Source organism: Bos mutus, chromosome 1 (assembly GCF_027580195.1).
Source record: "Bos mutus isolate GX-2022 chromosome 1, NWIPB_WYAK_1.1, whole genome shotgun sequence".
Taxonomy (NCBI): Eukaryota; Metazoa; Chordata; class Mammalia; order Artiodactyla; family Bovidae; genus Bos; species Bos mutus.
This window is the reverse complement of record NC_091617.1, coordinates 108,215,670-108,242,620: the sequence shown is the minus strand read 5'-3', so window position 1 is coordinate 108,242,620 and position 26,951 is coordinate 108,215,670. Positions and strand designations below refer to the sequence as shown.

The 26,951-nt window shown below is 38.0% G+C and overlaps 1 protein-coding gene across 1 annotated transcript in view; it reads left to right on the top strand.

The window, feature by feature from the left end:
* The window catches only part of RSRC1 (arginine and serine rich coiled-coil 1), a 441,173-nt gene that overhangs the window by 33,863 nt on the left and 380,359 nt on the right, over positions 1–26,951 (top strand). The window lies entirely within an intron of this gene.

The window sequence follows — 26,951 nt, the reverse complement described above, 5'->3', positions numbered from 1 at the left end:
GATTGAGTTTTAAGTACAATAATAATCACTGCTCACTTGATTCTCATTTCTGTAATGAAGAAACTAATTTGAAATTACAGGCGATAACATTAAAAACAAATTGGAGGGACTTCTTTGGTGCTCCATTGGTTAAGACTCCATGCTTCCATGTGGAGTGGAAGTGGGCACGGGTTTGATCCTGGTCGGGGAACTCAGATCCTGCCTGCTGCACGTGGTATGGCCAAAAAAAAAATAAATTAGAAATAACATAGAAAAAATTATAGATCAACCTTTTTGAATCTCAGTGTCCTTGTCTTTAAAATGAGTATTGAATTCATTCTGGCTATAATTCTATTTCTAAATTGTTTGAGGATAATTTTTATGATAGTCATTTAAGCAAAAATTAATTTTAAATAATTTATCACTTTTGAGTTTTTAAAAGAAAACTAGTGAGGGTACCTGTTATTTTGCCATGTTATCATGGTCCAAAAGAATAATTAATAATTAAGCCACTTCAAAGAATTAAACATCTACTCACATTGACATTGCCTACTTGCTTCTCTACAGAACTCTCCTTTGCTCTAGTGACCTACAGAGCTTTTATTCTTTGTATTGAGAATGTTCTTCTTATGTAAGTTTTTGTTTATCTGATTTATAACTTTCAGAAGTGGATATGAGGTGCTAGAGAGCCATGGATGCAGAATTTTTAGGGTTAAAAGTTTATTTTAGACTGTTTCTTTTAGATGAGGAAACTGAGACTAGAGAAGTTAATTCCAAGGTAAACCAGGTAGTGGCAGCAGAAATAGTTCCCTAAGTGTATGGTGATTTGATGACTTCTCATTTCACAGGGTGTTTTTTTCCTTCTTCATTTTTTAAATAGGCATAGATCACGCAGGATCAATAGAAGCAGTGAGAAAATTCTGGAGGAGCAAAGCTGGGTAACCTTGTTCTTGGACAGACAATCTGAAAATGAGCTGTCTGCTTGGGGATAATAAATTAAGTGTAAAGTGAATGCTTATATAAGTACAAAGTTTATCTGTTTTTAAAAGTTTGCTCTATTCCTTAAGCATACAATTAAATAAATGTGTGTTTTTATTGTTTATTTACCATAGGTTGTGCATATTTATAAATATTTATATTTATTTATAAAATCATCCAAAATAAAGATGAAGTACAGACTGTGAGTCTAACCATGAATGCAGTAAGCTTTTATTCAGGTCACTGTTTTTATTAGTATGCCCTTGACTGGAACCCTCAGCAGTTTTACATTGACATTCAAAACAGATGGACTTTTAATTATTAATCCTATGGAATTAATGAGCTCATTTTAAGAAAAGGGTACTCTCCCTGTGCCCCACTGCCCACTTCTTTGTCAAATTGCTTTTTAATTAGGATTTTCTAGGTTTATAGCATTTAATCCAAAGTAGGCAAAAGGTGATCTGTTAAGTATGTCATGAAATCTCCAAATTTTTTTAATAAAAGATTCAGTGATTTATAGTTGATAAAAGATTTTATGTGGCTTTGTAGTATTAGGCTGATTAAATAAATGAATGCTGTCCTTTTTTATCTTTTGCTTTAGGATGGTACCCTTCCAGTTTTCAGATAATTTTAAATTAATTTTAATACTTTCACATCAAAATATGTTGTTTAGGTCCAAAAGAAGTATAGTAAATATTAATTAGTTGACTTAACCTTCAATAATTAATAGATAAAGAATATCTAAATTTTCAGCTGGTATAAGAACTGTATTTTCTAATGACAAAGGAGATGATGTTTTCATAGACATTTCTTCTCAGCTTAACTGCAGAGCAATTTTAGTTCTTTTGTTTTTGACTCATGTGGACCACTTTCCTGTCCATCTAAAATTGGGGTACAGATTTCTGCCTAGGGTGGCAGCTGCATTGTGGGGAACTCTTCCTGGAGAGTTCTGAATTGACTGAATGTTAGCTAAGTTATGGCTGCTTTTCTGTTTTTGGACCAGATTTCACTGTTGTGAAGAGTAGGGTCATGACTCTAAACAAGCTGAGTGGAAGAGCTGTTCATTTAGATTTTCTTTTCCTCCTCTTCACTGGTATAGATCACTAGAAATTGGCCATACTTCTTTATGTAATATTTACCAGTGTATCAAGTTAAAGTCATTTAATCCATGCTTTAGGATGAGATAATTTCATTATCTCAGTTGCTGAATTTCTTGCTATTTCTTGACCCTCGTTAACAGAGGAAAATCTGGAGAATGCTATGTAGGGACATCTTTGTTGCCTGGGCAGAGCCCAGATCAGAATTTACCATGGTAGCTTGCCATAGGCACTACTGTTGGGTATAACTAACTGCCAGCATGTTTTACTGGGTGACTCCTTGGATGTTGGCAGACAATGTGGTTCCTGTTCTAGAGAAGCTTACTGTCATATAAAATTTGCTTTTTGATTTTTCTTTATATTTTTGTCTATTTACTCTTTCATATCCTTATGGTAAAAGCAAAGATAGAAACCTGTGTAGGTAGATAAGGATAATTTATTGAGAATGAAATTTGTTATTTTCCCCTGCTCCTTCCTATAAAACTGCAAAACTGTGGAGTCTTGCCAAAAAAAAATTGATAATTATTATTTATTGTCAGAGTGGTTTAAAAGTAGGTAAATTGTTGTATGTTTTTATAATGTTGTTGACTGTAAGTATAGGAATCATTAATTATGTGCTTTTTTTGTTTTCCTCTGTATTTCACTCATTGTTTGATGAGGAAGGATATGGATTATATATTTATAAATCTGGTTTTTAAAAGGTCATTGTGTGCTCAGTTGCTCAGTCATGTCCGACTCTTTGTGGCATCATGGACTGTAGCCTGCCAGGCTCTTCTGCCCATGGAATTTTTCAGGCAAGAATACTGGAGAGGGGTGCCGTTTCCTTCTCGAGGGTATCTTCCTGACCCACAGACTGAACCCACGTCTCTTGTGTCTCTTGGATGGCAGGTGAATCCTTTACCAATAGTGCCACTTGGAATTACATTTGTTTTATTTCATGGAATCAGTGCTTAATATTTGAGTTGACATTTGTGTGAGGTATAAAATAATGGTCCAATTTCACTCCTTTTCATGCGGCTGATTTTCCCAATATGACTTCTAGAAGAGACTGTCCTTTTCCTATTGTGTATTCATGACTCTTTTGTCATAAATTAATTGACTATATACATGTGGGTTTGTTTGGGGGCTCTCTGTTTTGTTCTGTTATCTATATGTCTGTTTTTATGCCAGTAACAAACTGCTTTGATGACTGTAGCATTGTAATCAGTTCAGTTCAGTCTCTTAGTCATGTCTGACTCTTTGCAGCCCCATGGACTGCAGCATGCCAGGCCTCCCTGTCCATCACCAACTCGCAGAGTTTACCCAACTCATGTCCATTGAGTCAGTGATGCCATCCAACCATCTCATCCTCTGTCGTCCCCTTTTTCTCCTGCCTTCAATCTTTCCCAGCATCAGGGTCTTTTCCAGTGAGTCAGCTCTTCGCATCAGGTGGCCAAAGTATTGGAGTTTCAGCTTCAGCATCAGTCCTTCCAATGAATCTTCAGGACTGATTCCTTTAGGATGGACTGGTTGGCTCTCCTTGCAGTCCAAGGGACTCTCAAGAGTCTTCTCCAATACCACAGTTCAAAAGCATCATTTCTTCGGCACTCAGCTTTCTTTATAGTCCAACTCTCACATCCGTACATGACTAATGGAACAACCAAAGCTTGGGCTGGATGGACCTTTGTTGGCAAAGTAATATCTCTTCTTTTTAATATGCTGTTTAGGTTGATCTTAACTTTTCTTCCAAGGAGCAAGCGTCTTCTAATTTCATGCCTGCAGTCATCTGCAGTGATTTAAGAGCTCCCAAAAATAAAGTGTCACTGTTTCCATTGTTTCACCATCTATTTGCCATGATGTGATGGGACTAGGTGCCATGATCTTAGTTTTCTGAATGTTGAGCTTTAAGCCAAGTTTTACACTCTCCGCTTTCACTTTCATCAAGAGGCTCTTTAGTTCTTCTTTACTTTCTGCTATAAGGGTGGTGTCATCTGCATATCTGAGGTTACTGATATTTCTCCCAGCAATCTTGATTCCAGCTTGTGCTTCCTCCAGCCCAGCATTCCTCATGATGTACTCTGCATATAAGTTAAATAAGCAGGGTGACAATATACAGTCTTGACGTACTCCTTTTCCTATTTGGAACCAGTCTGTTGTTCCATGTCCAGTTCTAACTGTTGTTTCTTTACCTGCATTCAGATTTCTCAAGAGGCAGGCAGGTGGTCTGGTATTCCCATCTCTTGGACAATTTTCCACAGTTTGTTGTGATCCACACAGTCAAAGGCTTCGGCATAGTCAATAAAGCAGAAGCAGATGTTTTTCTGGAACTCTCTTGCGTTTTTGATGATCCAGTGGATGTTGGCAATTTGATCTCTGGTTCCTCTGCCTTTTCTAAATCCAACTTGAACATCTGGAAATTCATGGTTCACATATTGTTGAAACTTGGCTTGGAGAATTTTGAGCATTACTAGCATGTGAGATGAGTGCAATTGTGCCATAGTTTGAGCATTCTTTGCATTGCCTTTCTTTGGGATTGGAATGAAAACTGACCTTTTCCAGTCCTGTGGCCACCGTTGAGTTTTCCTAATTTGCTGGCATATTGAGTGCAGCAGTTTCACAGCATCATCTTTTAAGATTTGAAATAGCTCAACTGGAATTCCATCACCTCCACTAGCTTTGTTCGTAGTGATGCTTCCTAAGGCCCACTTGACTTCACATTCCAGGATGTCTGGCTCTATGTTAGTGATAATCACCATCATGATTATCTGGGTCATGAAGATCTTTTTGTATAGTTCTTCTGTGTATTCATTCTTGCCACCTCCTCTTAGTATCTTCTGCTTCTGTTAGGTCCATACCATTTCTGTCCTTTATTGAGCCCATCTTTGCATGAAATGTTCCCTTAGTATTTCTAATTTTCTTGAAGAGATCTCTAGTCTTTCCCATTCTATTGTTTTCCCCTGTTTCGTTACTCTGATCACTGAGAAAGGGTTTCTTATCTCTTCTTGCTATTCTTTGCAACTCTGCATTCAAATAGGTATATTTTCCTTTTCTCCCTTGCCTTTAGCTTCTCTTTTTTTCACTGCTATTTGTAAGGCCTCCTCAGACAACCATTAGGCTTTTTGCATTTCTTTTTCTTGGGGATGGTCTTGATCATTGCCTCCTATACAGTGTCACGAAACTCTGTCTGTAGTTCTTCAGGAACTCTATCAGATCTAATTCCCTGAATCTGTTTCTCACTTCCACAGTATAATCATAAAGGGTTTGATTTAGGTCATACCTGAATCGTTAGTGGTTTTCCCTACTTTCTTCAATTTAAGTGAATTTGGCAATAAGGAGTTCATGGTATCAGCCACAGTCAGCTCTTGGTCCTGTTTTTGCTGACTGTATACAGTTTCTCCATCTTTGGCTGCAAAGAATATAATCAGTCTGATTTCGGTGTTGACCATTTCATGATGTCCATGTGTAGTTTACTCTTGTGTTGTTGGTAGAGGGTGTTTGCTATGACCAGTGTGTTTTCTTGGCAAAACTCTATTAGCCTTTGCCCTGCTTTATTCTGTACTCCAAGGCCAAATTTGCCTGTTATTCCAGGTATTTCTTGACCTCCTACTTCTGCATTCCAATCCCCTATAATGAAAAGGACATCTTTTTTGGGTGTTAGTTCTAGAAGGTCGTGGAGGTCTTCATAGAACCGTTGAACTTCAGCTTCTTCAGCATTACTGGTTGGGGCATAGACTCCATTCTGTCATTATTCAGATCACATCGAATAACTGCATTTCGGACTCTTGATGTTTACTCCATTTCTTCTAAGGGATTCTTGCCCACAGTAGTAGATATAATGGTCATCTGAATTGAATTCACCCATTCCAGTCCATTTTAGTTTGCTGATTCCTAAAATGTCAGTGTTCACTTTTGCCATCTCCTGTTTGACCACTTCCAATTTGCCTTGATTCATGGACCTGACATTCCAGGTTCCTATGCAGTATTGCTCTTTACAGCATTGGACTTTACTTCCATCACCAGTCACATCCACAACTGGGTGTTGTTTTTGCTTTGGCTGCACCCCTTCATTCTTTCTGGAGTTATTTCTCCACTGATCTCCGGTAGCATATTGGGCACCTACCAACCTGGCGAGTTCATCTTTCAGTGTCCTATCTTTTTGCCTTTTCATACTGTTCATGGGGTCCTCAAGGCAAGAATACTGAAGTGGTTTGCCATTCCCTTCTCCAGTGGACCATGTTTTTCCAGAACTCTCCACCATAATCTGTCCGTCTTGGGTTGCCCTATGCGGCATGGCTCATAGTTTCATTGAGTTATTCAAGCTGTGGTCCATGTGATCAGATTGGTTAGTTTTCTGTGATTGTGGTTTTCATTCTTTCTGCCCTCTGATGGATAAGGATAAGAGGCTTATGGAAGCTTCCTGATGGGAGAGACTTACTGAGGGGGAAATGGTCTTGTTCTGATGGGCATGGCCATGCTCAGTAAATATTTAATCCAATTTTCTGTTGAAGGGCAGGGCTGTGTTCCCTCCCTGTTCTTTGAGCTGAGGCCAAACCATGGTGGAGATAATTAAGATAATTTGCCAACAAAGGTCTGTCTAGTCATGGCTATGGTTTTTCCAGTAGTCATGTATGGATGTGAGAGTTGGACTGTAAAGAAAGCTGAGCACTGAAAAATTGATGCTTTTGAACTGTGGTGTTGGAGAAGACTCTTGAGAGTCCCTTGGACTGCAAGGAGATCCAACCAGTCCATCCTAAAGGAGATCAGTCCCAGGTGTTAATTGGAAGGACTGATGCTGAAGCTGAAACTCCAATACTTTGGCCATCTCATGTGAAGAGCTGACTCATTGGAAAAGACCCTGGTGCTGGGAGGGATTGGGGGCAGGAGGAGAAGGGGACAACAGAGGATGAATTGTTTGTATGGCATCACCAACTCAATGGACATCAGTTTGGGTAAACTCTGGCAGTTGGTGATGGACAGGGAGGCCTGCCATGCTGAAGTCCATGGGGTTGCAGAGTTGAACATTACTGAGCGACTGAACTGACTGAATTAAGATAATGGAGACCTCCTGCAAAAGATCCCATACGCACACTGCTGTACTCAGTGCCCCATACCCTGCAGTAGGCCACTGCCAACCCATGCTTCCGTCGGAGACTCTTGGACACTCATGGGCAACCCTGGGTCAGTCTCTTGTGGAGTCACTGCTCATTTCTCCTATGGGCTGGTGTGCCTGGGTTTTGTTTGTGCCCTCCAAGAGTGTGTTTCTCCAGTCCTGTGTACATTCTGGTGGCTATATGGTGGGTTAATGACTACCTCCTCCAAGAGGGCTTATGCCATACCCAGGTCTACTGCACCCAGAGCCCTTGCCCCTGCAGCAGTCCACTGCTGACCCATACCTCCACAGGAGACACCCAAACACAGTTCTGCCTCAGCATTGTAATAGAGTTTGAAACTAGAAAGTGTGGTACATCCAGCTTTGTTTTCTTTCTCAAGATTGCATTGGCTATTTTGGGTCTTTTGTGGTTCCATACCAATTTTAGCATTATTTGGTCTATTTCTGTGAAGAATGCTGTTGAAATTTTGATGGAGATTGTGCAGAATCTGTCTAGATTAGAATCTAGATTTGACAAATATGGACATTTTAACAAAATTCTTCTGACACTTTAGCACTGTATATCATTTGATTTATTTGTGTCTTCAATTCTTTTCATTCATGTCATTTAGTTTTTAAGTATACAGGTCTTTCAACTCCACGGTTAATTTTATTCCTAGATACTTTTATTCTAATTGATCCAATTGTAAATGGGATTGTTTTCTTAATTTCTCTTTCTTATAGCTCATTATTAGTGTGTATAAATGGAACACTTTTTTGTGTGTGTTTATTTTGCATCCTGCTGCTTTCCTGAATTTATTTTTATTAGATCTAACAATTTTTTGGTGGAACCTCCAAAGTTTTTCTTTTTTTAATTCCAAAAACCACCTTTGAAATTTATTTATTTATTTGCACTCAGTAAATGCTTTAATAATTAGTTAGTGAGCACTTGAGTTATATGTATTTTTTGGTTTTTATTTTTTTTAAACTTTTTATTTTACATTGGGGTATAGCCAGTTAACAATATTGTGATAGTTTCAAGTCAACAGCAAAGGTCCTTGCTTATGCATATGCATGTATCCATTCTCCTTCAAACACCACCCCGCCATCCAGGCTGCCACATAACATGAATAGAGTTCCATGTTGCTATGCAGTAGGTCCTTGTTGGTTATCCATTTAAAATATAACAGTGTGTACCTGTCCATCCCAAACTCCCTAACTATCCCATCTCCTCATCTTCCTCCTGGCAACCATAAGTTCACTCTAAGTTTGTTACCCAGTCATTAAAAAGAATGCATAGGTAGTCATTAACCCACCATAGAGCCACCAGAATGTACACAGGACTGGATGGACCTAGAGATTGTCATACTGAGTGAAGTCAGACAGAGAAAGAGAAATATCATATGGCATCCTTTATATGTGAAATCTAAAAGGAAATGATACAAATGAACTTACAAAACAGAAACAGACTCATAGAGTTCTTTATGTATAAAATAATGCGATTTGTAAATGGTGACAGATTACTTTTCCAATTTAGATGCCTTTTTTTTCCTTGCCTAATTGCTTTAGCTAGGACTTCCAATTCCATGGGGAATAAAAGTGGCAAGAGTGGGCATCCTTGTCTTGTTCCTGATCTTAGAAGAAATGCTTTCAGTTTTACACCATTGATGAAATGGTGATATTAACTGTGAGCTTTTTACATATGGCCCTTTTGTTGTGGTACATTCCCTTTATACTCACTTAGTTGAGAGTTTTTTTCATGGATGGATGTTGAATTTTGTAAAATACTTTTTCAGGATTTACTGAGATGATTGTGATTTTTATCTTTCATTCTGTTAATGTGGTATATCACATTGACTGATTTGCGATGTTGAACCATCCTTGAATCCCTGGAACAAATTCCAATAGATTAGGGTTGATGGTCATTTTAATGTATTGCTCAGTTTGATTTGCTGGTATGTTTTTTCTTTTTTCTTTGGAAGATTGTTTTCATTTGTGTTCTTTGGGAGTGTTAGTGTCATTTTCTTCTTTTGTGATGTCCTTGTCTAATTTTGGTGTCAGGGTAATGCTGACCTCATAAAATGAGTTTGGACGAATTCCCTCCTCTTATATTTTTTGGGAGTGTTTGAGAAAGATTGGTATTCATCCTTCTTCGAATGTTTGATAGAATTCACCAGTGAAGCCATCTGGTCCTGGACTTTTTTGGTGGCGGGTGGGGGGAGGGAGGTTTTTAATTACAAGTTTTATCTTTTTAGTACTAATTGTCCATTTAGATTTTCTCTTTCATCATGATTCAATCTTGGTAGGTTTTGTGTTTCTAGGAAGTTATCCCTTTTTTCTAAGATATCTCTTCTTGAGTTTTTAAAAATATTTAGAATAAACTTTGCATTTACAGAGATTAGATATGAAATTGATATATAAAGATATCTTTGCAAAATCCACTTAGTTTTTATTTTTTAAAGTTAAATATGCAAAGCATATTTTATCCTTTAAATCTTTTTCCTTAAGTTTTTGTTGATACATATAGTATATTGTAAGTTTTTTCCTCAGAGTTTTATTGTGACAAGAAATAAGGAACCTTTTGGCATTATCCACTCTATAAATTATTTTCTTCTCCAATCTAGATTTTTAAGAGTTTTCATTGGTTTTGTTGTTCTATTATTTTTGTGAAATAATCTGTGTTCACACTCTGTCACAACCTGTTGTCTTTGGAATGTATGCATTTTGTGCCAGTTACCTTTCAGCATTATTTTCAAGCTGAAGATTCCAGTGTTATGGTTTACCTTCATATGGAAGGCCCCCTCAACCCTTACCTTCCTGATAATTTTATTTTCATTAATATGTATTGCCTGGTTCTTGTCAAAAGATGGTTTTGTATAAAATAGACTGAGGTAGGATTTTCTTTTCTGTTTCCAATATGCTTTCTGTTAATGGCCACTATTATAGTTGGCCTTTCTGACTATAAGAGCACATTGGAAATGTTACTCTTCAGGAAACAGTATATAATGACTACCAGATCTCTTTCCAGATCTCTCTTATTTTATGAGTATAGTAATGCTTTCTCATTTATGAGTTTGCCTTATTTGAAATTCAGATATAATGTAGATTTCCTTCTGTACCATGTATGTTTTTCAGAACCTCTGCTGGACATCTGGGTCACTTGTTTCCACCTTTGTTCTTCTGCCAGTTGCTTCTTAGACGATTGGTCACATACATATTAAGTGTCGTGAAAATATATTATATTTTATCATTGAGCTGTGTGTATTACCATGTGGTATTTGTATCCCTTATGATATTGGGCAAGAAGAGATTAAAAAGAATGTTGTTTGTACTGTCAGACCTGTTACTGCCAAGGTTGATGTCTAGTAGTGCTATACATAAAGTGCCATGACAGTGTAAAATGAAAGGCATATTGTCAGCTCAAACTCGAAAGAGGAAGGGGCTCTTCTTGCCAAAGGGGTTTAAAAATGTGTCTCCCATCATCAAATTTGTGGAATACAGACAAGGAGGCAAAACCTTCAGGTTGGGGACCAGAGACCTGTAGCATCAAAAAGCATTCTTACTAATTTGTAAAACTGGCAGCTAGAATTTTGTAACAAGTTTTTTGTTTTTGTTTTTAAAGCAAAGTGTTTTCCTGGAAATTAATAGGTACCAATTTAGTTTTTAAGGTCTTTATGTTAGGGAATGGTATAAGCAAAGTCTAAAAATGGACCTTTATACAAGGTGTGAATAAATTACTGTAGACAGTAATAAAGTGGAAAAAGAGTTTTGAAAGAAGTCCACAGTTCATATTCTATGTTTTTTCCAAATACTAGAGAAAGTTCCAGGTTTATTGGGTTGTCATAAGCAGAAAAATCTGGTTGGTGGTTGGTTCTTTAACTTTTCTTTGATCACTTTAGATGTAAGGTGAAATTTTGAAGGGAGGATCTGATGAAAGCCATGGATCTTCTTCCCAGAAAATTTTATATATTTACATACATATTAAAAAATTTTTTTATTGGAAGACAGTTGCTTTAAAATATTATGCTAGTTTTTGTCCTACATTAATATGAATCAACCACAGGTATAATATGTCCCCTCCCTCTTGAACCACCATCCCATCTCCCATTCCACCCCACCTCTCTAGGTTGTCACAGATCTCTGGATTGAGCTCCCTGTGACACACAGAACTTTCCCACTGGCTATCTGTTTTAATATGGTAGTGTATATATATCCATGCTACTCTCTCAATTCATACCACCCTCTTCTTCCTACACTGTGTCTACAAGTTTGTTCTTACATACATAATTTTTAATTTACTCTTTGAAGAGGTACTTGACATCCTAAAATGCCATGGATCCACTAGGTAAGAGCATTTTTGTCAATGTCAAAAACATTTACAATAGAAGTTAAATGAAAAAGACCCTGAATAGTCAAAGCAATCTTGAGAAGGAAGAAGGGAGCTGGAGGAATCAACCTTCCAGACTTCAGACTATACTACAAAGCTGCAGTCATCAAGACAGTATGGTCCTGGCACAAAAACAGAAATATAGACCAATGGAATAATACAGAAAGCCCAGATATAAACCCATACACCTATGGGCACCTTATCTTTGACAAAGCAGGCAAGAATATATAATGGAGAAAAAATAGGCTCTTCAATAAGTGATGCTGGGAAAACTGGAGAGCTTTGTGTAAAAGAATGAAACTATAACATGTCATAACACCATTACACGAAGATAAACTCAAAATGGATTAAAGACCTAAATGTAAGACCTTACATTTATGGTCTAAATGTAAGACCATAAACTATAAAACTCTTAGAGGAAAACATAGGCAGAACACTCTTTGACTTAAATCACAGCAAGATCCTCTAAGACCCACCTCTTAGAGTAATGGAAATAGAAACAAAAATTAAAAAATGAGACTTAATTAAACTAAACAGTGAAGGAAACTATAAGCAAGGTGAAAAGACAATCCTTGGAATGGGAGAAAATAATAGCGAATGAAACAACTGACAAAGGATTAATCTCCAAAATATACATGTACCTCATGCAGCTCAATGCCAGAAAAACAAACAACCCAATCCGAAAATAGATGGAAGACCTTAACAGATATTTCTCCAAAGAAGACAAACAGATGGCTAATAAACACATGAAAAGATGTTCAACATGACTCACTATTAGAGAAATGCAAATCAAAACTGCCTTGAGGTATCACCTTGCACCGGTCAGAATGGCCATCATCAAAAAATCTACAAACAATAAACATCGGAGGGTGTGGAGAAAAAGAAACCCTCTTGCACTGTTGGTGGAAATGTAACTTGTTACAGCCACTATGGAGAAGAGTATGGAGATTCCTTGAAAAACTAGAAGTAAAACTACCATATGACTTAAGAGGCTCACTACTCGGCATATACCTTGAGGAAACCATAATTGAAAAAGACACAGGTACCCTTCGGCGCTCAGCTTTCTTCACAGTCCAACTCTCACATCCGTACATGACTACTGGAAAAACCATAGCCTTGACTAGATGGACCTTTGTTGGCAAAGTAATGTCTCTGCTTTTCAATATGCTATCTAGGTTGGTCATAACTTTCCTTCCAAGGAGTAAGTGTCTTTTAATTTCATGGCTGCAGTCACCATCTGCAGTGATTTTGGAGCCCCCCAAAATAAAGTCTGCCACTGTTTCCACTGTTTCCCCATCTATTTCCCATGAAGTGATGGGACCAGGTGCCATGATCCTTGTTTTCTGAATGTTGAGCTTTAAGCCAACTTTTTCACTCTCTTCTTTCACTTTCATCAAGAGGCTTTTTAGTTCCTCTTCACTTTCTGCCATAAGGGTGGTGTCATCTGCATATCTGAGGTTACTGATATTTCTCCCAGCATCTTGATTCCAGGTTGTGCCTCATCCAGCCCAGTGTTTCTCATGATGTACTCTGCATATAAGTTAAATAAGCAGGGTGACAGTATACAGTCTTGACATACTCCTTTCCTGATTTGGAACCAGTCTGCTGTTCCATGTCCAGTTCTAACTGTTGCTTCCTGAGCTTCATACAGATTTCTCAAGAGGCAGGTCTGTTGGTCTGGTATTCCTATCTCTTGAAAAATTTTCCAGAGTTTATAGCGATCCACGCATCAAAGCCTTTGGCATAATCAATAAGGGAGAAGTAGGTGTTTTTCTGGAACTCTCTTTGTGTTTTTGATGATCCACCAGATGTTGGTGATTTGATCTCTCGTTCCTCTGCCTTTTCTAAAACCAGCTTGAACATCTGGAAGTTTATGGTTCACATATTGTTGAAGCCTGGCTTGAAGAATTTTGAGCATTCCTTCACTAGCATGTGAGGTGAGTGCAATTGTGCAGTAGTTTGAACATTCTTTGGCATTGCCTTTCTTTGGGATTGGAATGAAAACTGACCTTTTCCAGTCCTGTGGCCACTGCTGAGTTTTCCAACTTTGCTGGCATATTGAGTGCAGCACTTTCACAGCATCATCTTTTAGAATTTGAAATACCCCAACTGGAATTCCATCACCTCCACTAGCTTTGTTCGTAGTGATTCTAAGGCCCAGTTGACATCACATTCCAGGATATCTGGCTTTAGGTGAGTATCACACCATCACAATTGTTTGGGTTGTGATGATCTTTTTTGTACAGTTCTTATGTGTATTATTGCTACCTATTCTTAATATCTTCTGCTTCCGTTAGGTCCATATGATTTCTGTCCTTTATTTAGCTCATCTTTGCATGAAATGTTTCCTTGGTATCTCTAATTTTCTTGAAGAGATCTCTAGTCTTTCCCATTGTATTGTTTTCCTCTATTTCTTTGCACTGATCACTGAGGAAGGCTTTCTTATCTCTCCTTGCTATTCTTTGGAACTCTGCATTCAGATACTTATATCTTTGCTTTTCTCCTTTGCCTTTAGCTTCTCTTCTTTTCACAGCTATTTGTAAAGCTCCTCAGACAGCCATCTTGCTTTTTTGCATTTCTTTTTCTTGGGGATGTACATTCCTATACAATGTCACAAACCTCGTCCATAGTTCCTCAGGTACTATGTCTCTCAGATCTAGTCCCTTAAATCTGTTTCTCACTTCCACTGTATAATCATAAGGGATTTGATTTAGGTTATACCTGAACTGTCTATTGGTTTTCCCTACTTTCTTCAATTTAAGTCTATATTTGGCAATAAGGATTTCCCTGGTGGCTCAGACAGTAAAGTGTCTGCCTACAAGGTGGGAGACCCGAGTTCAGTCCCTTGGTTGGGAAGATCTCCTGGAAAAGGAAATGGCAACCCACTCCAGTATTCTTGCCTGGAAAATCCCATGGACAGAGGAGCCTGATAGGCTATAGTCCATGGGGTTGCAAAGAGTCAGACACGACTGAGCGACTTCACCTGCACCTTCTTGGCAGTAAGGAGTTCTTGATCTGAGCCACAGTCAGCTCCTGGTCTTGTTGTTGCTGACTGTATAGAGCTCTCTATCTTTGGCTGCAAAGAATATAATCAGTCTGATTTAGGTGTTGACCATCTGGTGATGTCCATGTTTAGAGTCTTCTCTTGTGTTGTTGGTAAACGGTGTTTGCTATGACCAGTGCTTTCTCTTGGCAAAACTCTATTAGTCTTTGCCCTGCTTCATTCTGTCCTCCAAGGCCAAATTTGCCTGTTACTCCAGTTATTTCTTGACTTCCTACTTTTGCATTCCAGTCCCCTATAATGAAAAGGACATCTTTTTTGGGTGTTAGTTCTAGAAGGTCTTGTAGGTCTTCATAGATTCGTTCAACTTCAACTTCTTCAGCATTACTGGTTGGGGCATAGACTTGGGTTACTGTGATAGTGAATGGTTTGCCTTGTAAATGAACAGAGATCATTCTGTCCTTATTCAGATCGCATTGAAGAACTGCATTTTGGACTCTTTTGTTGAGTATGATGGCTACTCCATTTCTTCTAAGGGATTATAATGGTCATCTGAGTTGAATTCACCCACTCCAGTCCATTTTAGTTTGCTGATTCCTAGAATGTCGACGTTCACTCTTGCCATCTCCTGTTTGACCACTTCCAATTTGCCTTGATTCATGGACCTGACATTCCAGGTTCCTATGCAATATTGCTCTTTACAGCATCGGACCTTGCTTCTATCACCAGTCACATCCACAACTGGGTGTTGTTTTTGCTTTGGCTGCACCCCTTCATTCTTTCTGGAGTTATTTCCCCACTGATCTAGTAGCATATTGGGCACTTACCAACCTGGGGAATTCATCTTTCAGTGTCCTATCTTTTTGCCTTTTCATACTGTTCATGGGGTTCTCAAGGCAAGAATACTGAAGTGGTTTGCCATTCCCTTCCTGTGGACCACGTTTTTCCAGTCTCTCCACCTTGACCCATCCATCTTGGGTTGCCCTTTGTGGCATGGTTCATAGTTTCATTGAATTAGGCAAGGCTGATAGTAGTATCGAAGCATATAAATTACCATATGAAAAGTACATAGTCAATGGAAATTTACTACATCATGCAGAGAGCTCAAACCCAGTACTCTGTGACAACCTACAGGGGTGCGATGGGGTGGGAAGTGGGAGAGAGGTTTGAGAGGTAAGGGCCATATATCTATCTATCTATATATATATCTATCTATGGCTGATTCATGTTGATGTGTAGCCGAAACCAACACAATATGTAAAGCAGTTGTCTTCCAATTAAAAATGAATAGTTTTTAAAAAAAGAACTTAAATGACTCTGCAGTTATAAGTATCTATTAACTAAAAGAGGTTGCAGGTCCTTCTGAGTAATTATCTACTCCCTTCCCTTTCTATTTGAGCCCTATTATTGTCTATTTTAATCTGAGCAGTACATTTTCTCTCAGTTTCAAAGGTAAAGTGAAAAGTATAGCTTATTACCAAGTTAGGGGAGGGAAATGCTTTTGGTAATTGTTTATTTTAGTGAATGTAAAACATATTTATGAAGCTTTATACATTGTCTTGCAATCCCATTGAAAAAAATTAAAATTATGTGTTTGTTATCCAAGAATTCTCCCACTGTGAGGATTTTCAAGAACTTCATTCTGATGGGGAGAGTAGTTATCCATTAAATATGTTATATTTTGCTGATTTTCATTGTAGAATTTTTTTTTTGATACAATGTCATTTTTTCTCTGTTTTGTTTCTTGTTAGATTTGACATTTCCCTGTCCTCTTCATATTAGAAGTTTCTATTATTTTTTTTTTTATCATATTAGGCATCTTATAAAAATATTAAATGGGATTGATCCTATAGTCATTTTTGAATAGTTCTTTGTGGGCTTCTTTTGGACTACTTTATTTTTCCAGCCAACCATTGAAAAAAATTTCATTGTCTTCAAACTCTCTTTCATTTGTGTCTCAGATTACTAGAGTTTTCCTTTAGGCAAGGATGAAGTCATCAGTTCTTAATAGTAGTGTAGATTTCAATAAATCCTAATAGTAGAGTTAGTATATTGAATAAAGAATTTATTTTTCCATTTCTAACAGAGGTTTTTAAGAAAAATAGTGTACTTAGGACCTTTGTTTAGGAGGATTTTGAAAGTCTAAAAAATTACTTTTGTTTGATCTAAAAAAATTACAGAAGAACAGTTATGTGCATTGTCAGCTACATGGGTAGACCAAATCAACTCTTAGCCTGATTTGCAGAATGTTGGTTCCTAAAGTTCTGGTTGATTGCTTAAGCCTTGGGACAAAAGCTTATCTTAAATACTTTATCTGATAAAGGAGGTTCCAGTTGCTTTTAATATTACTCATTGTAGCATTATTCACAGTAGTCAAGATAACGAAATAGCCTGTGTCTGTTGATGGATGAATGGATAAAAATGTGGAATACTACTCATCTATAAAAAGGAGTGGATTTTTGCCATTTGTGACAACATGGTTGGGCTTGAGAGCATTGTTCTAAGTGAAATAAGTCAAAGACAAATACTGTATGATTTCACTTATGTGTGGAATAGAATAAACCAAAGCAACCAACTCAAAGCCAAGCTCACAGATACAGGGAACAGATTGTTGGTTGCCATTGGGGAGGGTGAATGCGTTAAGGATGTTAAAAGGTACAAACTTCCAAAATATAAAGTAACTAAGTTATGGGGATGTGCTGTACAGCATGGTGACTGTGGTTAATAATATTCTATTGCATATTTGAAGGTTGCTAAGAGAGTAAATGTTAAAGATATAAGAAAAAATTTTTTTCGTTACTAGGTATGTTTATTGGAGAAGGCAATGGCACCCCACTCCAGTACTCTTGCTTGGAAAATCCCATGGACAGAGGAGCCTGTTAGGCTGCAATCCATGGAGTCGCTAAGAGTTGGACACGACTGAGCGACTTCACTTTCACTTTTCACTTTCATGCATTGGAGAAGGAAATGGCAACCCACTCCAGTGCTCTTGCCTGGAGAATCCCAGGAACGGGGGAGCCTGGTGGGCTGCCGTCTGTGGGGTCGCACAGAGTCAGACACGACTGAAGTGACTTAGCATATGTATGTTTATGGATGGTAAGTAGACTTATTGTAGTCATTACATTAATATAAAATCATTATGCACTTGAGCCTAATATAGATATAATGCTATATGTCAGTAATATTTTAATAAACATTTACTTATCAGATATGGCCTTTTCACTTTTCTAGAAAAGATTTAAGTATGGTGTTATGTGAAAGAATGATAGAGTAAGTATTACACATTAAGCATTTTTATTTTTTAAGAGACGGTATGGTGTGGTCCCTTTCAGATCAGATCAGATCAGTCGCTCGGTTGTGTCCGACTCTTTGTGACCCCATGAATCACAGCACGCCAGGCCTCCCTGTCCATCACCAACTCCCGGAGTTCACTGAGACTCATGTCCATCGAGTCAGTGATGCCATCCAGCCATCTCATCCTCTGTTGTCCCCTTCTCCTCCTGCCCCCAGTCCCTCCCAGCACCAGAGTCTTTTCCAATGAGTCAACTCTTCGCATGAAGTGGCCAAAGTACTGGAGTTTCAGCTTTAGCATCATTCCTTCCAAAGAAATCCCAGGGCTGATCTCCTTCAGAATAGACTGGTTGGATATGCTTGCAGTCCAAGGGACTCTCAAGAGTCTTCTCCAACACCACAGTTCAAAAGCATCAATTTTTCGGCGCTCAGCCTTCTTCACAGTCCAACTCTCACATCCATACACGACCACAGGAAAAACCACAGCCTTGACTAGACGAACCTTTGTTGGCAAAGTAGTGTCTTTGCTTTTGAATATGCTATCTAGGTTGGTCATAACTTTCCTTCCAAGGAGTAAGCGTCTTTTAATTTCATGGCTGCAATCACCATCTGTAGTGATTTTGGAGCCCAGAAAAATAAAGTCTGCCACTGTTTCCACTGTTTCCCCATCTATTTCCCATGAAGTGATGGGACTGGATGCCATGATCTTCGTTTTCTGAATGTTGAGCTTTAAGCCAACTTTTTCACTCTCCACTTTCACTTTCACCAAGAGGCTTTTTAGTTCCTCTTCACTTTCTGCCATAAGGATGGTGTCATCTGCATATTTGAGGTTATTGATATTTCTCCCGACAATCTGGATTCCAGCTTGTGTTTCTTCCAGGCCAGCGTTTCTCATGATGTACTCTGCATATAAGTTAAATAAACAGGGTGACAGTATACAGCCTTGACGAACTCCTTTTCCTATTTGGAACCAGTCTGTTATTCCATGTCCAGTTCTAACTGTTGCTTCCTGACCTGCATACAAATTTCTCAAGAGGCAGATCAGGTAGTCTTGTATTCCCATCTCTTGCAGAATTTTCCACAGTTTATTGGGATCCACAGTCAAAGGCTTTGGCATAGTCAGTAAAGCAGAAATATATGCTTTTCTGGAACTCTCTTGCTTTTTCGATGATCCAGTGGATGTTGGCAATTTGATCTCTGGTTCCTCTGCCTTTTCTAAAACCAGCTTGAACATCAAGAAGTTCACGGTTCGCATATTGCTGAAGCCTGGCTCGGAGAATTTTGAGCATTACTTTACTAGCGTGTAAGATGAGTGCGATTGTGTGGTATGTTGAGCATTACTTTAAAAATAAATATGTTAAAGTAAAATAGTTGGAGCATTGTTTTTTACTCTTAAATGAAGAATATTTTGGAATATACTTTCTACTCAGTGCAGATTCCTAGAAATTAAAGTTTGTACACGACTAGGTTCATGTCTATCAAGAAAGCAATAATTAGAAATTTTCTTTTTGGTATTTGTGATTGAATTAAATGTTGTGTTACTGTCATATTATTCTCTTAATTTTTTAGCAATCATGTCTTTGATATATATAAAGGAAATGAAGAAAACAAAAAACACTGGAGTTTTAAAATTACAGGTAACAAAGCAGGAAGGGAGCTGATAGAGAAAGCTCCATGATGTCCTCAAGCTTTATCCACTAAAGAGGATATCACCATGGAGAACAGTATGCAGGTTCCTTAAGAAACTAAGAGCTGCCTTATAACCCTGCAATCCCACTCTTGGGCATATATCTGGAGAAAAACACGATCCAAAAGGATACACGTACCCCAGTGTTCATTGCAGCACTGTTTACAGTAGCCAAGACATGGAAGCAACCTAAATGCCCATCAACAGAGGAATGGATAAAGATGTGGTACATATATACAATGGAGTATTATTCAGCCATTAAAAAGAAAGAAATAATGCTATTTTCAGCAACATGGCTGAACTTAGAGATTGTTCAACGAAGTGAGTCAGACAGAGAAGGAGAAATATCATATGACATCCCTGATATGCAGAATCTAAAAAGAAATGATTCAAACGAACTTTTTATAGCAAAACAGAAATAGACTCACAGATTTAGAGAAGGAATTTGTAGTTCCTAGGGGAAAAGATCAGAGAAGGGAATGGCACCCCACTCCAGTACTCTTGCCTGGAAAATCCCATGGATGGAGGAGCCTGGTAGGCTCCAGTCCATGGGATTGCTAAGAGTCGGACATAACTGAGCGACTTGACTTTCACTTTTCACTTTCATGCATTGGAGAAGGAAATGGCAACCCACTCCAGTATTCTTGCCTGGAGAATCCCAGGAACAGAGGAGCCTGGTGGGCTGCTGTCTATGGGGGTCGCACAGAGTCAGACACGACTGAAGTGACTTAGCAGCAGCAGGAGCAGAGGAAAAGATGGGAGGGAAGGATGCAGGGGAAGGGATAGTTAGGAAGTTTAGGACTGACATGTACGCACTTCTATATTTAAAATGGGTAACAAGCAAGGACCTACTATATAGCACATGGTATGCTCATTAAGTATGGCAGCGTATGTACTGAATGTTATTTGGCAACCTGAATGGGAGGGGAATTTAGAGGGGAATCAGTTCAGTTCAGTTCAGTCACTCTGTCGTGTCCGACTCTTTGCGACCTCATGAATCTCATCATGCCACGCCTCCCTGTCCATCACCAACTCCCGGAGTCCACCCAAACCCATGTCCATTGAGTTGGTGATGCCATCCAACCATCTCATCCTCTGTCATCCCCTTCTTCTCCTGTCCTCAATCTTTCCCAGCATCAGGGTCTTTTCAAATGAGGCAGCTCTTCGCATCAGGTGGCCAGTGTTGGAGTTTCAGCTTCAACATCAGACCTACCAATGAACACCCAGGACTGATCTCCTTTAGGATGGACTGGTTGGGTCTCCTTGCAGTCCAAAGAACTCTCAAGAGTTTTCTCAAACACCACAGTTCAAAAGCATCAATTCTTCGATGCTCAGATTTCTTTATAGTCCAACTCTCACATCCATACAAAACCATAGCCTTGACTAGACAGACCTTTGTTGACAAAGTAATGTCTCTGGCTTTTAGTATGCTATCTAGGTTGGTCATAACTTTCCTTCCAAGGAGTAAGTGTCTTTTAATTTCATGGCCGCAGTCACCATCTGCAGTGATTTTAGAGCCCAGAAAAATAAAGTCAGCCACTGTTTCTTCTGTTCTCCCATCTTTGCCATGAAGTGATGGGACCAGATGCCATGATCTTAGTTTTCTGAATGGTGAGCTTTAAGCCAACTTCTTCGCTCTCCTCTTTCACTTTTATCGAGAGGCTCTTTAGTTCTTCTTCGATTTCTGCCATAGGGGTGCTGTCATCTGCATATCTGAGGTTATTGATATTTCTGTCAGCAATCTTGATTCCAGCTTGTGCTTCATCCAGCCCAGCATTTCTCATGATGTACTCTTCGTAGAAGTTAAATAAGCAGGGTGACAATATACAGCCTTGACGTACTCCTTTTCCTATTTGGAACCAGTCTGTTGTTCCATGTCCAGTTCTAACTATTGAATGGATACATGTATATGTGTGGCTGAGTCCCTTTGGTGTCCACTGAAACTATCACAGTAGTGTTAATCAGCTATACTCCAATATAAAATTTAAAAAACAGGATATTACCAAGCTGTAATTGACTATTTTTGGAATTAAACTTAATTTATGAGCCTTTAGCTTTGGCATATTATCATTAAAGACATATATCTGGTACTTTGGTGGCTTTTATTGTTATTAACTTTGGAAAAAGGTAAACATATGACTGTGAATCCCTGTAGTTACACTGTGTGTGTATGTATGGGGGTTTGTGTATGTAGTTACATTTCTGGGTACATCTACTTGGCTTTCTGACATTCTTTTAATTCTTTGGTTTAAAAATTTTTTGTTTTATTTTGTAGTATAGTTTTTTAATAATATTGTGTTAGTTTCAGCAGCATTATTAATTTACACATGTATGTGTCTTTCAAATTCGTTTCCTATTTGCGTTATTACAGAGTACTGAACTAAATAAACAGTAGGTCCTTGAGTGCTAGTGAGTGCTAAGTCGTTTCATTCGTGTCTGATTCTTTGTGACCCTTTGGACCATAGCCCTCCAGGCTCCTCTGTCCATGGGGTTCTCTAGGCAAGAATACTGGAGTGGGTTGCCATGCCCTTTTCCTGGGGATCTTCTGGATCGAGGGATTGTCCCCACGTCCCTTATATCTTCTGCATTAGGCAGGCAGGTTCTTTACCACAAGCGTCACCTGAGAACCCCACAGTAGATCCTTGTTGATTATCTGTTTTAAATATAGCAGTGTGTACACTGACAGTCTTTTTAAAAATGCTTTTTAGTGTTTCCCTGATTGGCAGTTTGTAAAAATCTGTCAAAGAGTATAAATACATGCATTTCATCTAAAAACTTTAAGGGATTGTATATAGAATGAAATACTTTCTTAAATTGATTTTTCAGAAATTTTTTTCTAGCTAATTCATTGATTTTTTAAAAAAATTAAGATACTTTCCAACATATTCAAGAGTTGGAGAATAATAAGGTATGCTCATTACTTGGATTCGACGATGACTAGGATTTTTGCCACTGCTGCTGTAGCTGGCCTGGTGGCAGTGGTGGTGGTGGTTGTGCTGCTCCTTCTCCTGTCCCCACCCCTCTCCTCTTCCTCCTTTTGTCTTCTCTTGCCTTTTCTTTCCTGAAGTACTGCAAAGCAAATTCAGGCACTGTATTATTTCACCCACATACCCTTCACTTTGCACCTCAAAAAATATGTACAATTTCTTAATGTGACACAATGCCATTATTAAATTTGTTTTATTCTAATTTTTTCACCATGTGCTCACATTCTTATATATGCCTATTTCCACATTTAAGCCACTCTTAGATCTGAGGAAGTCTGTGTTCCATATCTTTAAAAAATTTTCCTTTACGAAGAAGCTTAATTTAAATTTTTTCATGACCACAAGGTATCAGTCTTCGTTTCTCTGTACCTTGTAAAAAATTACTTCACCATATGGTTAAGTAGTATACAGTAAATAATCTCAAAATTACACCTTTCAAAAATCTCCTTTATTAAATAACTTGCTGTTTTCTTACTACATTGCTGGCTTGTTCAAAATTTTTTTCAAATTCAAGAATGCAGGCTTTGGAAGTATTGTTTCAGTTAAATAGTATAAAAAATTGTCATATTATCATATGTCTGTGTAATGTTTTAGGTAGTGTAGAAGTCCTTCTGAAATTATCTGTGGTATAGGACTTTTTTCTCCTAAATTTTCAATCTATTTCAGAGTAGTAGTTTAAGAAATTAATGAAGACTATTATAATTCTGTCAATTCACCATACAGTTGACCCTTGAACTTTGTGAGGGAGATCAACCACTCTTACCGTTGAAAATCACAGACTGCCTTCCGTATTTGTGGATTCAATCAATGGGAGTCTGTGGTACTGTAGTACCTATTTATTGAAAAAAAAAATCCTTCTATAAGTGGACCCACACAGTTCAGACCTGTTTTGTTCAAGGGTAGACTGTTATGGTTTCTAATTCCTCATTCTCAATTTCTTTATTCTATTGTGAACTATAACAGTTTATGGACTGGCACTGGTCTGTTTTTGAGTATGGCTCTGAAATATTACTGTTAACCATGGTGAAAGTGAAAGTGAAGTCACTCAGTTGTGTTCGACTCTTTGTGACTGTATGGACTATAGCCTGCGAGGCTCCTCCATGCATGGGATTTTCCAGGCAAGAATATTGGAGTGGGTTGCCATTTTCTTCTCCAGGGAAATCTTCCCGACCTAGGGATCAAACTCAGGTCTCCTGCATTTCAGGCAGACTCTTTACCCTCTGAGCCACCAGGGATTAGTGTTAACCATGGTAATTGATATAATTTATTTATCATTTAGAATTGTTTCAGTGGTACTTTTCATGAAGGAGTAAACCACATGCTTCTCATATATTTTCATTTATCTGTCTCTTTTTTTAGCTCTCCTCTTTTGGGGGTTCAAGGCTATTTGCATACATTATGTAAATAATTGTGTGGGGGTCATTGGATTATTCACTTGGGCTGAAGGAGCAATTTGATTGTTCCCCTTATGAAATATACAAACCCAAAGGTGTACTTGAAAGGGGGATGTGTAGAGCGAAGAGGTGTTTGGAAGCCTTATACATGAGTCAGAGAAACAGCACAATAAAATTGCAACACTTAGACTAGGCATTACAAGACCTGGATTTTGATATCTTTTCCATGACTTAGAAGCAGTATAATCTTGACCTCTATCTGGTCTTGTTTGTTCATCTGCAAATTGTGGTTACTAACTATCCTGCGTACTTTGGAAAGTTTTGAGCATGACAATCTTGTCTTTTAATAACTTGTTTTTTCTCTAGAGGTCCTCAGCAACAAATGTTTATGGGTTTCATTTTATTTCTCTAGAACTAAATTGTCTTAGCTACTCTATATATGCTTTGCTTTCAGTTTACTAATTTCTAGCTTCTTCACCTAACATATTCTTTTTTATACTTTATAACCTCTTTTTATTCCTCAGTGTTTATGATATGGCACACTCAGTGGTCATCAAAGCTTTTTTGGTATTTCTGTTTTAGCTTTTGTTCTTTCTTATAATTGTGTCATTTTCTTTGCATATTCTGGTTCAAGTTCTTGACGGAGGGAATTTGGCTCAACTAGTAATTCTTATATATGATGAACTACACCAAAGTTTGTGGGCCATCCTGTGGACTGACTTCCTTTATAGTCCCATCTGGAAAAGTCACCCTTGATTGAGCTGTGTCTTAGTATGGAGCCTGGCAGATTCTCCTCCTGGTAGCAGTGGTGTGGTTGATGCAAGTTGCTATGGTCTAAGTGAATCGATGAACTTTAGTAAAAGGAAGGAAACTTCAAGATAAATAAAGGCATATTCATTTAAACCCATTTAGAGGAAAGAGGAAATTACATATTTGAGAAAATTAGGCATATAGACACATTTTTAGGAAATGCCATACTAATTTTATTCCTATTAAAATACACTGCATTTTAGGAGGACTTCTGTGATTTTTATCTTTAATCTTCTACATTTCTGTTAACACTTAATAACTTTTCAAATAAAAAACCCTTTTAAGTGCCTTCTCTTATGTAAACTCCCTGTTCCAAAGTTTTCAGTTAATTTTAGGATTCATTGTAAGAAAAGCAAAGTTATAAAGGACCAAGTTGTAGTGTTGAATTGTTCCTGCCAACTGTTAGTACTGTTTAAAGGAAATGGTAGATTAAAGGCTGGATGTTTTAAATTGAATCATAATTGGTAGAAAGACCTGCCACTTATTTTAGACATCCTTTTAATTAAGGTCTTTCCATATATTGTATTAGTATAAGATTATGTTACTTATTCTCTTTTCCCCCTTAGCATAAAACCAAAGAGAAGGATAGAATTTACTTTGTATTTTGGTAAAATCACAAAGTTGAGGATTTCTGACTTGAACACACCTAAAAATGATAAACATTATTTGAAACAACAAAGACTGTTTAAGAATTTGAAATGTTTTTCCAAGTATAGTAATGTAATTTGCTAATGTAAGTGAAGATCTTCATTTAATGAGCTTCCTGCTCCCATTTGCCTGTTCCACAAAATATTTGTTGAGCTGATATGTTAGGTATAGTAGGAGGCCATGATGTCCACATAGCAGAGCCTGTCAGAAGGGGCTGTTTCTTGCTCTAGAGTGTTAGTTGGAGTGGGGAAGCATTTTTTAAAAATTGAGGTATAATTCACAATATGTTGATTTAGTTTAGGTGAATAACATAATGACTTAATATATGTATATATTGGGCTTCCCTCGTGGCTCAGTGGTAAAGAATTTGCCTGCAATGCGAGGGATGCAGGTTCAATCCCTGGGTTGGGAAGATACCCTGGAGGAGGGCCTGGCCACCCACTCTGGCATTCTTGCTGGGGAAATCCCATGGACAGAGAAGCCTGGTGGGGTATAGTCCATGGGGTAGCAAAGAGTCAGATATAACTGAAGCAACTGAGCAGGCATGCACACACATATGCATGTACTGTAAAATGGTTACCACCACAGGTTCAGTTAACACTCATCACCACACAGGTACAATTTTTGTTTTCTTGTAATGAGAATTTTTAAGATCTCCTCTCTTAGCAACTTTTAAATGTACAATACAGTATTCTGGAGCAGGAATTGGCAACCCACTCCAGTATTCTTGCCTGGAGAATTTCATGGACAGAGGAGTCTGGTGGGCTACAGTCCATGGGGTTGTGAAGAGTCGGACATGACTGAGTGACTAACACACAGTGTTGTTAACTGTAGCCACCATGTTGTACATTATACTCCTAGGACTTTTTATCTTATTACTGGAGGTTTGTACCTCTGACTGCCATCAGCTATGTCACCTACTTTAACCCCCACTCTGGCAACCACCAGTCTGTCCTCTGTATCCATGACTTCTTTTTTTCCCCTTTAGATTTCATATATGTCATATCATATAGTATTTGTCTTTTTCTGACTTATTTCACTTAGCATAATGCCCTTGAGCTCCATCCAAATCATCCCAGATGGCAAGATATCCTTCCTTTTATGGCTGAAAAGTATTCATACACACATCCATCTCACATATTCTTTATCTGTTCATCTATTGATGAACACTTAGGTTGTTTCCATGTCTTGGCTATTATAAATAAGGCTGCAGTGAACATGGACTACCAATGTCTTTTCAAGATAGTGATTTCATTTCCTTTGGAAGAATAACCAGAAATGGCATTGTTGGATCATATAGTAGTTCTATTTTTAATTTTTTAAGGAACCACTATAATATTTTCCATAGTGGCTACACCAATTTACATTTCCATCAACAGTATACAGGGATTCTCTTTTTTCCATACCCTTGCTAACACTTATTTCTAGTCTTTTTCCTAATAAATATTCTAATGGGTGTGAAGTGATACCTCATTTTGGTTTTGATATGCATTTCCTTGATGGTTAATGATGTTGAACACCTTTTCATGTATTCGTTGGCCATTTGTATGTCTTCCTTGGAAAAATGTCAGATCTTCTTCCCATTTTTTAATCAGAATTTTTTTCTATTAAGTTGGATGAATTC